Genomic DNA, 11,097 nt, shown 5'->3' on the forward strand with positions numbered 1-11,097 from the left:
ATAATATCCTGCAGATAAAAGTCTTCGAATAGTGGCATGATGGTATGCTAGCATGAACCTCCAGAATTTACTGTATATGTAAAGGGTCTGCATGTTGACTAACAGACAGTTCTAACTTTCCAAGAGAAGTGTAAGGAAGCTCCTTACTGCCCAATGATAGCTTGTACTCTGGTATATTCTCAACAAGAAATGGTAAACTGGATACTACAGAACAATCTGGAAAAAAAATACAGAACTTGGAAATTATGTGTACAAAATAAAACCAAACAAAACCGATTGTCTATATTACATACCCAAATGAATTCCAGGAAGTTCCTGGATGTATATTTACACATAGAAGTACATATATGACTAGCAGTTTTCCCTGGGACAGCCTACAGCTTGAGGATTATAGTCCTCCCGTGCGGATGGCAAAATGAGAACGCAACACTGGCCCAAAATGCCAACACGAATGAGGCAGCCGTGACTATGTATAGGACTGGGTCACTAGGCACCTCTCCCACATCTTCCTCTACCACGGGATCTGGACCGGGAGCGCACATGTTCCCCTGTGTAATATTGTGAAGGTCAGTTACGTAGCTGTCCATGCTGAATGAGCCAAGCTGACCAGAGTTTGGTATACATCCCGACAAGTTGTTGTATGCCACAGAGAACACCCCCAAAGAAGATAACTGGGTTAACTGCCAAGGTATCGGTCCACTCAACTTATTGTGGGAGAGGTCCAAGCTTTCTATATCCTTCAGACTGCCAAAGGTTGTTGGGATTGGTCCAACAAATAAATTGTATGACAGATTAAGGGATTTGACATGGTTAAGATTTCCTAGCTCCCAAGGAATTTCTCCATCCAACATGTTTGCAGATAGGTCGATGCCAGACATTGAAACAAAGAAACTGCGGCCGTATGTGTAGAAATTCCCTTTGGTAGCAAAAGTGAAGTACATTAATTCATAGGAATTAGTGTAGTCGTCCGACACCCGCGTAATCTCATTTGCTGGCTGAAAAAATTGATCATTTGTGTCACCTTTAAAAGAGATATTACCGATACAAGCTGGCAGAGAACCTGAAAGCTTGTTATGGGACAAATCTATTATCCTCAGGTACATGAGTCTGCACAGGTTTGGAGTGATCTGCCCTTCAAACTTATTTCCACCCAGTGAAAGTAGCCTAATGTTTTCAAGGTAACCTACCCAATTGACGTTGCCCATGAACTGATTGTGTCTGACATCCAAAGCAATTAGACTTGATGTGTTGAAAAGGGGAAAAGAGATATCGCCAGATAATGAGTTCCCAGTAAGGTTAAGAAAATTCAGCACTATGAAGCAACTGTTTGGTACAGACCCTGTAAGGTTGTTGCGCGACAGATCTAAAAGGTGAATTTCTGTGAAGCCACAAATGTGTTGGTCAATTTTGCTGGTTATACGGTTGCCAGCAAGATTCAGGACTCTCAAATAAGACATATTCCAAAATGACACATTGAGTTCGCCAGACAGCTGGTTATCATGCAAATCAATGACTCTTACTAACTTTCCTGCCAGATCATGAGGCAATGTCCCTTTAAATTTGTTACCATCCAAGCGCAATTCATATATATTGGACAGATTATTCATCCCACCAAAAATCGGACCACCAAGCTTGTTGTTTGAGACCTTCAAGACGGATAGCTCCGGATAATTAGTAAAAACACAAGCTGGAACCTCCCCAGAAAGTTTGTTGTTTGATAGGTCTAAATATCCGATGGAGCTGATCTCGCACATTGACGTTGGTATGTGCCCAAACAAGTCATTACTAGAAAAATCTAGATCATACAAAACTGAAACATTGAGCTGAGGTTGGCCGGCAGCTCTCCTGTGACATGGTTCATGTGTATGTCGATACGGCTGAGAGAAGATTGGGTATGCCAAATTGGGTCCAGGGATCCAGTTAGCGAGTTATTCCTAAGATTTAGATCCTGTAGTGTTGCTTCCTTTGTAAATAACCAATTTGGCATGCTACCTGATAAGTTATTGTTGGACAAATCAAGCACCTTTAAGTGACGCTGTGTGCCTAAAAATTCTGGTCTTGAAATAATGTTCTTGTCAAGATCACAACCACAGAGCAATAACTGTTTCAACTGGAACGGAGGTGTCCATCCAGGAATATTGACGTCAATAACTAGTTTAGCATTGCCTGAAAGATCTATCTCTTCAAGTTTTGTGAGGTTTCCAAGCCAAACGAAAGCAAGTCTACCACTCAGATTGTTTTGGGAGAACCGAAGACTCTTAAGCGACAATGAAAGGTCCGAAGATGGATTTATTGGAAATGGTCCTTCAAAATAATTAGTTGAGAGATTTAACTGTTCAATATGTGGGAGCGAAAACAAGAATGTTGGAATGTTTCCGATGAATTGGTTGGAACTCAGATACAACTCTCGTAGGTTCTGTAGACTTTCAAATGCTGTGAATATAGGAAGATCCTGTAAGAATTAGAAATGCTGGCAGCATGTTTTTAGTAATATACGTGGAAAATACTCAATATGTACCTTGTCCAGTCGGAAGAGCTCCACTCAAATTATTATATGAGAGATCTAGGGACTTCAGATGAGGAAGTGCAAATAATGACGCGGGATCCACTGAATTGGTTCTTACGCAATTTCAAGTTCCTGATGCTTTTAAAGGCTGTGATGCATGGAAGTAGCATAATGTTTACAGGTAGCACAAACTCAAGTATAAACATGGAATCTCTTTTCAAATAGTTAACTAGTTTTTTTACCTGTAACTGGGAGATTTCCACTGAGGTTATTATAGGCTTATAGCTGAGATCTAACACTTCAAGTAAAATTGGTCCAGAGGATGAACTGATTGGAATATGCCCACCGAAGTTATTTATGGAGAGATCTAGGATCTTTAGATGAGGAAGTGAGAATAATGATTCCGGTAGGCTTCCGTTGAAGTTACTCCAGGACATATTCAATATTCGCAAGTTCCTAAGATTTTTAACAGCTGCAAAATGTGGAGGGACATATGAGAATGAACCTCTACCTTACTACTAATACCATAAGCAGTAAAATTTTGTACCTGCGTCCGGAAGACCTCCGGTCATTCTGTTACCACTGAGAGTTAAGACTTCCAGTGAGACAATTTCTCCTATAAATTCCGGGAAACCCACTTCCCACATAGTGTCACTGAGGTTGAGATAACGAAGCTTGGCTAGTCCAACAAACCCTGCAGGTGTTTTTGTTTGTGCGGATATGAGAATAAGAAGCGACTACACACCCGAAGTGTTATAAGAGAATTCGGAGCACGTGCGTACCTTCCGAGCTTAGCGAACACTGATAGTTGTATGATAGATCTAGGTACTGAAGCTCATGGAATGCAGAGAACACTGTAAAGTTTAAATACCAACGATCACCTAAATCCATCGTGAAATATACAGAGGAAAGGTCGAGGTGAGACACTCGCTGTGTTGTGTTGTTGCATTTCACACGCTCCCACGAGCAGCAGTCGTCAGCATCCTTCCCCCATGAATCAAACGCAATCGGGGAATGCGCTCTTATCAGAGAAGACTGGATGTCCAGCAGAGCAGCTCTCTCCTCCACGAAGCAGCCAGAGGACAAGGGAAGCACTGACTGCAACAAGAGAAACAGCGTCAAAGACAATGATCCCCATGGCAACCAGCTACCCATATCTGATAATAAGTTTTTTCCTCTCCTGTCTGTGCTCATATAAACTACCGTTGGGCTGTAATGGATAGACCTTGAGAGAAGAATGGTGAGCAGTCTTAACACTCTGCTGCAGATTCCTAACTTGGTATCAGTTATTGCTAGGGATATGCAATACAAGCCCAACTTGGCGGCGCACATGGTCAGTTTACTTGGACCAAGACTTCAGACTTTGAAAATATATTGTCATGCACTGACAGGTGGATGGCGAATTAGGGCATGGCCAATGGGTAGCCCCAAAGGTGATGCTTCATAAGCCAACTAGGCTCGGATGCCACTGTGGCAGCAGGACCGCTGCTTGCATGCGCCAGGTGAAGCTTGCAGAGGAGACGGGTTCTTCGGGTTCTTCAGCAGATAAAGAAGAGCAGATAAAGAAGGAAAGAGTAAGGAGGGAGAGGAAAAGAAGGGGAGGAAGAATGAAAAAGATGAACACATGGGGACCAAAGGATGACGGGTGTGAGGCAGCACCACCATAGCCACCATTGGACTGAACGCGTGTGAGCAATAGCCTCAATCCTCCCATGCCTATGTGTTTGATGGAGCACTTGTCTTTTTTCGCCTCCATTGGTCATGCCCTTAGTCACAGACGTCTAGACTTTTGCGGTTCTAACAACATCATATGTGGACTTCCGCACACACAAAAGGAAAAGATGACTCGACTTTCGCAGTTCTGACAACACCAGATCGAAATTTCAGAAACGACATCAGCAAGATGTGCTTGGAAATAGCAGCCGAGAAGAGACTGGTCGAGCATGAATACGACTTACACAAGCAGTGCTCCGTATGGCAGCTCGGCGCCATTTCGACACCGCGGCCATGGCCCAGCCGAAACCCTTGCGCCGTCGTCCACATCACGCCAGAGCCGCCACCTAGCCTCCCGCGGCCGCAGCCGGCGTCCCGGGCGGGGACCGAGGAAGGCGTGCGATGATATATGTTTGGCATGATAGATGCAAATGTTTTTATTCACAAACTTGGTCAAAGCTTGTGAGGTTTGACTTTTTTTAAAATCTATATGCACTACATTATGAAACCAAGGGAGTATAACCTTGAATTTATAGAGTAATTATCAGTCAAATGCATGTCTTAAGGAAACAAAATATACTTTACTTTTAAGAATGGAGGGAGTATATAACATGCCCAAAGGAAATTGTTTTTGAACTGATTGTGTCTGATATCCGAAGCAATCAAACTTGTTGTGTTGGAAAAAAAAAGAGATCACCAGATAAGAAAATTCCCAGACAACAGTTTCAGAAAATTAAGCAACAAAAAACTACAGTTTGGTACAGATCATGTAAAGTTGTTGCTCCATAGATCTAGAAGTTTAAGTTCAAGTCCTGTGAGATTACAAATCTGTGGATGGATTCTGCCGATTCTATGGTTGCACTATTCAGGTACCAAATGAGGCAAATCAGGCTGATACCAGCAAACACATATTGAGTTCGTCGGACGATTTCATTATCGTGCAAATCAAAGACCATTAAAAATCTAGTCAGTCCAAAAAGAGCACGAGGCATCACAAGCTTCAAATTGGTTATCATACAGGTGTAATGGGCTAGATTTATCATCCCACCAAAAATCACACCACCAGCTTTGTTGTTTAATAGCTTCAGAAGCCTTTTTGTAGAGTCTTCTGCACATAAGCATATAAGCCCGGGAGGTTCTGAGAGTATAGCCCCCAGCTCTGGTTACCCTGCACTGTCACATCTGTACCAGCGATTTTAAGCTGAGATACCATGTGGCCAGCATCTAGTTTATCACTCCGTAAATATTTCGATTTCATAAGGCAGTTCAGAAACCACGTCTGAATCATAGGCTTCTGAGTTCTGATGAAGATATGCTGTTTCCGTACCTGATTCTGTGAATAAAGGATGACAGGTAATGCCCCATTTCCAGAGTAAAATGAAACTTCAGAGAGCGATCCACCTTCCCTGTTATCTGCTTAACTGTGGAATGCTCACATCTCTTCAAAGGGAAGCGACACTACTGGTGAATGGACATTTGCTTCAGGGAGTCTTTGTCTTACCTTGCAACATTCACAGAAGAATATCTGTTGAGCATGTAGCCTCGGCGCCCTGGCAAACCGCTCTAAACATCTCATGAGTGCTGATACATTGGAATTTACGCCAACTATGTTTCTCTCAATTGGGTACATGCAGCTTTGGGTTTGCAACACAAGGACAATTGCTATATTCAGAATCCAAAATTTGTGGATGAGAACCCACAATTTGTGCAGGTTACATCTGATCTCAGGATACCAGAAAACACCCGGTGTGCAATGCAACACTCTCCATGGCCTTCTATTATGAACAAAATTAGAAATCAAGGTTATTATGAACCGAGAACACTAACCGAATATTTTGTAAAGACAAATCGCACTCCTGTATAAAAAATGGCTTCCAAAATGGTCATAGGAGATAGCACACATGTTGTGAAAGAAGTCAAATAATGCTAGTTTTCTGGGGCACGTAATGAACATAGATACTTGCAGTGACTTGGTGAACTACCAGTGCAAGTAAAAATATGGTTGTGTACAATTCTTGATCTAGAACATGTGCTTACAGTTATTATTAGTGTTTCTTGTAAAAGCTATACTAGTACTTTACAGAGGGGTTTCAGCACAAGGGACAATTAAACTTCTTGTTATTATTGTTTCTTGTAAAAACTATACCACCCTATATAATTCCCTGCAGATAAAAGACTCAGCATGAACCTTCAGCATTTGGTGTATATGTAAAGGGCATGCGTGTTAACTAGCAGACAGTTCTGAATTTGTGCAAGAAGTGCAAGGACGCTCTTTACCGATAATTTTCCCTAGTGCTAACCTGTACTAAGCAAGTACACTATGATACATACTCCATAAAACAAATTACAATTGGATTCTACAAACACTTGGAAAATAAGAAAATCATGTGTACAAAATATAACCAAACAAAATCCATTGTTTATTGTTAATATGACATACCCAGAATGAAATTTCGGGAAGTTCTTGGGTGTATACGTACACATAAAGTACATTTGTGACTAACGATTTTTCCTCAGGACCGACTACAGCTTGAACATTACAGACGTCCCGTACGGATGGAATAATGAAAAAGCAACAGTGGCCCAAAATGCCAAAATAAACCCGGCAGCCATGACCATGTATAGGATTGGGTCACCAAACATCTCACACACATCTTCCTCCACTATGGGGTCTAGGCTGGGAGTGCACATGTTCCCCTGCGTAATCTTGTGAAGGTTGGTGTTGGCTAGGTAGCTCTCCATGCCGAATGAGCCAAGCTGACCAGAGTTCGGTATGCATCCTGACAAGTTGTTGTATGCCACAGAGAACACCCCCAATGAACATAACCGCACTAGCTGCCAAGGTATTGGTCCACTCAGCTCATTGTGTGAGAGGTCCAAGCTTTCAATCTCCTCCATGCCGCCAAAGGTCTCTGGGATCGGGCCAACAAAGAAATTGTATGACAAGTTAAGGGATTTGATATGGCTCATGTTTCCTAACTCCCAAGGAATTTCTCCATGCAGCATATTCGCAGATAGGTCGATGCCGGACATTGAAACAAAGAAACTTCGACCATATGTGTACATATTCCCTTTGGTAGTAAAGCTAAAACCTCTCAAGCCATAAGGATTGTCATATGGCTTAAGTGAGTACGGTAAACTCGTTAATACTACCTGGAAAATTTGATCGCCCCTGTCACCTTTGAAAAAGAAATTACCAATACATGAGGGTAATGAACCTGAAAGCTTGTTATGAGACAAGTCAATTATCCTCAAGTGCAAGAGTTCACACAAGTTTGGAGTGACCTGCCCTTCAAACTTATTTCTGCCCAAGGAAAGCAGCCTAATGTTATCAAGATAACATATCCAATGGAGGTTGCCTGCAAACTGATTGTTTCTGATATCCAAGGCAATCAGACTTGATATGTTGAAGAAGGGATAGGAAATATGGCTAGATAAGGAATTCCCAGACAGGTTAAGAAAATGGAGCAACATGCAGCTACAGTTCGGTACCGACCCTGTAAGATTGTTGCTCGATATATCTAAAAGTTCAAGTCTGGTAAAGCTGCAAATTTGTGGATGAATTTTGCCAGTTATATGATTGCCAGCAAGATTCAGGACTTTCAAGGAAGACATATTCCATAATGACATATCAAGTTTGCCAGATAACTCGTTGTCATGCAAATCAATAACCATTAAAGTCCCTCCTGACAGATCACGAGGCACCGTCCCTTCGAATTTGTTACCATCCAGGTACAGTTCCGACGTAATGGACAGGTTATTCATTCCACCGAAAATCAGACCACCAAGCTTATTGTTTGAGACCTTTAAGCTCACTAGCATGGGATAATTAGTGAACACACAAGCTGGAACTTCCCCAGAAAAATTGTTGTTTGATAGGTCTAAAAACGTCATGAAGTTGATCGCGCACAATGAAGTTGGTATGTGCCCAAAGAAGTTGTTACTAGAAACATCCAGAATCAGCAACCTTGGAAACATTAAACTGATGTTGACTGGCAGCAGTCCTGTGACCTGGTTCATGTGTAAGTTGATAACCTGGAGAAAAGACTGGGTGTGCCATATTGGGTCTAGCGATCCAGTTAGCGAGTTATTTCCAAGATATAGTTCCTGTAGTGTTGCTTCCTTTGTAAACAACCAATTCGGCATGCTAACTGACAAGTTATTATTGGACAAATCAAGCACCTCGAAATGACGCTGTGTGTCTAAAAAATGTGGTTCCGCAATAATGCTCTTGTCAAGGTCACAACCAGAGAGCAATAACTGTTTCAGTTGGAAAGGGGGTGTCCATCCAGGAATATTGACATGGACAACTAGGTTAGCATTGCCTGAAAGGTCTATCTCTTCTAGTTTTATGAGGTCTCCAAGCCAAATGATAGAAAATCTACCACTCAATTTGTTTTGGGACAATCGAAGACTCTTAAGTGACAGTGAAAGATTCGAAGATTGATTTATAGGAATTGGTCCGCTGAAGAAGTTTGATGAGAGATCCAACAGTTCAATATGTGGTAGAGAAAACAATAATGATGGAATGTTTCCAATGAATTGATTGGAACTCAAAGACAATTCTCGCAGGTTCTGGAGATTTTGAAATGCTAATGTTGGAATGTTTCCGCTGAACTGGTTGGAACTCAAATACAACTGCCGTAGGTTCCGGAGATTTTCAAATGCTGCGAATAAAGGAAAATCACGCAACAATTAGAAAGAGTGGCAACCTTTTTAAACCATATAAGCGGGAATGCTCATTATTTACCTTGTTCAGTCGGAAGAGGTCCACTCATGTTATTAACATCGAGATGTAAGGCTTCAAGTGGAACTTGTTCCAAAGAAAACTTAATAGGAAAACCTCCCTCAAAATGATTGTATGAGAGATCTAGGAACTTCAGATGAGGAAGTTCAAGTATTGACACAGGGAGAGATCCACTGAATAGGTTGCTACCCATATTCAAGTTCCTGATGTTCTTAAAAGCTGTGATGCATGCAAGAAGTATAATTATTACAGGTACCACATGAACAGAAAGTATGAAACATGAAGTCATGAAGTAAGAAATTCCTGTTTGTTTACCTGTAATCGGGATAATTCCAGTGAGGTGATTATCGCTGAGATCTAATACTTCCAGGGAAATTGGTCGTGATGACGAACTAAGTGGAATATGCCCATCGAAGATATTCTCTGAGAGATCTAGGATTTTTAGGTGAGGAAGTGCAAATAGAGATGCCGGGAGGTTTCCGTGGAGTCTATTCATAGACATACTCAATTGTCGCAAGTTTCTAAGATTATTGAAAGCTGCAAAGGAATAGGGATGCGAGAAGGTTAAGGATATATATGAAATGTCAATCTTGACCTCAGTACTTACTATAAGAACAGTAAGTACCTGCATCTTGAAAACCTCCAGTAATGTTGTTGTTGTTGAGAGCTAAGACTTCCAGTTAAACACATGCCCCGATAAATTCCAGGGAACCCCCTCCAAGCGAAGTGAGACTGAGGTCAAGGTATCGAAGCCTGGGTAGTCCAATCAATCCTGCAGTTGTTCTTGTTACAGCTACAAGAATAAGAAATGACCACACATATGTATTGTTCTCAGAGAGAGTTTGTAATCCAAACGTACCCTCAAAGCTTAGCGAACAGGGAAAATTGAGTGATAGATCTAGGGACTGAAGCTCGTGGAATGCAGAAAACACCGACAAGTTTAAATACCAACGATCACCTACATCTGATGCATATACTAAGGAAAGGTCGAGATGAGTCACTCGTTGGGTGGTATTGTTGCATGTCACAGTCTTCCACGAGCAGCATTCATCATCATCGTGCCCCCATAAATCAGGTGAAACCAGGGAGTGTGCTCTCCTCAGTGAAGACCGGATGTCCATCAGGACAGCCCTCTCCTCCACGGAGCAGGCAGAGGACAAGTGAACCATGGACTGTAATAACAGAAATGTGACCAGAGACAATGATCCCCATGGCAAGCTTCTAGTAGTACCCATATCTGATAATGTGCTTTCCCTTCCCCTGACTGCGTACATATATACACACACTTAGGCTGGGCTGTAGTGGCAGAGGGAAAGATGGTGAGTGATTTGAACATTGTGCCGACATGTAGTTTTCATCCGCTAAGATTGACTAGGAGTGCAACCTGGCACTCACAGTCAGTTTACTTGGACCAAGACTTCACCCATCAATCATCATCAACAGATTCTCCACCAAAAGATAATCATCATCCACAGAAAATCTTGTCGAAAATGTATTTCAAAGCATTCTTGAGATACCTCAAAACAGGCTTTCGGTCTGCTTTACAAATAAATCCCAAACGGCATACAAGGTGGTGAGGAAATCCTCTTACAAATGACTGCATATGGTTTCTCTATGAAATCGTAGGGGGGCTCCTCTTTTGCTAAAAAAAAGGCCAAATGACTGCATATATACACTTAGGTTGGACTGCAGTGGCTAGACTAAGGGACGAAAGATGGTGACTGATTTTAAGGTTGTGCCGACATGCAGTTTTCATCCGCTATGTTTGACTAGGAGTGCAACCCGGCACACAGAGTCAGTTTACTTGGACCAATACTTCACCCATCAATCATCATCCATGGATTCCCTGCAAAAAAAAAATTGAATAAATAAATAAGGGACGAAATAAACAAGGGTACAAGTTGTCCGGCTTTGGAGTTAAGGGACCAAATCTAAACTCCGGCAAGAATTAAGGGACGAAAAGTATATTTTTCTCATAAATAATTCATTCACGGAAAATCTTGTCGAAATTTCTTCGATAGCATTCGCCAGTTGTGTAAGACAATAAGTTTTGGGAACCAGCACAACCCTCTAGGGGTGGCTTATCTCATTATATATAATGGTTCTGTTACAATACGTACATAGGTACAGA

General features: G+C 41.8%; 2 pseudogenes; both read right to left on the reverse strand.

Moving 5' to 3' along the window:
* Positions 1-298: 298 nt before the first annotated feature.
* LOC119358279 lies at positions 299-3,159 on the reverse strand (annotated as a pseudogene).
* A 3,583-nt stretch (positions 3,160-6,742) lies between these two features.
* On the reverse strand, positions 6,743-10,178 carry LOC119352202 (annotated as a pseudogene).
* Between the last annotated feature and the right edge of the window lie 919 nt (positions 10,179-11,097).

The sequence above is a fragment of the Triticum dicoccoides genome, chromosome 2A (genome assembly GCF_002162155.2).
Source record: "Triticum dicoccoides isolate Atlit2015 ecotype Zavitan chromosome 2A, WEW_v2.0, whole genome shotgun sequence".
Lineage (NCBI taxonomy): Eukaryota > Viridiplantae > Streptophyta > Magnoliopsida > Poales > Poaceae > Triticum > Triticum dicoccoides.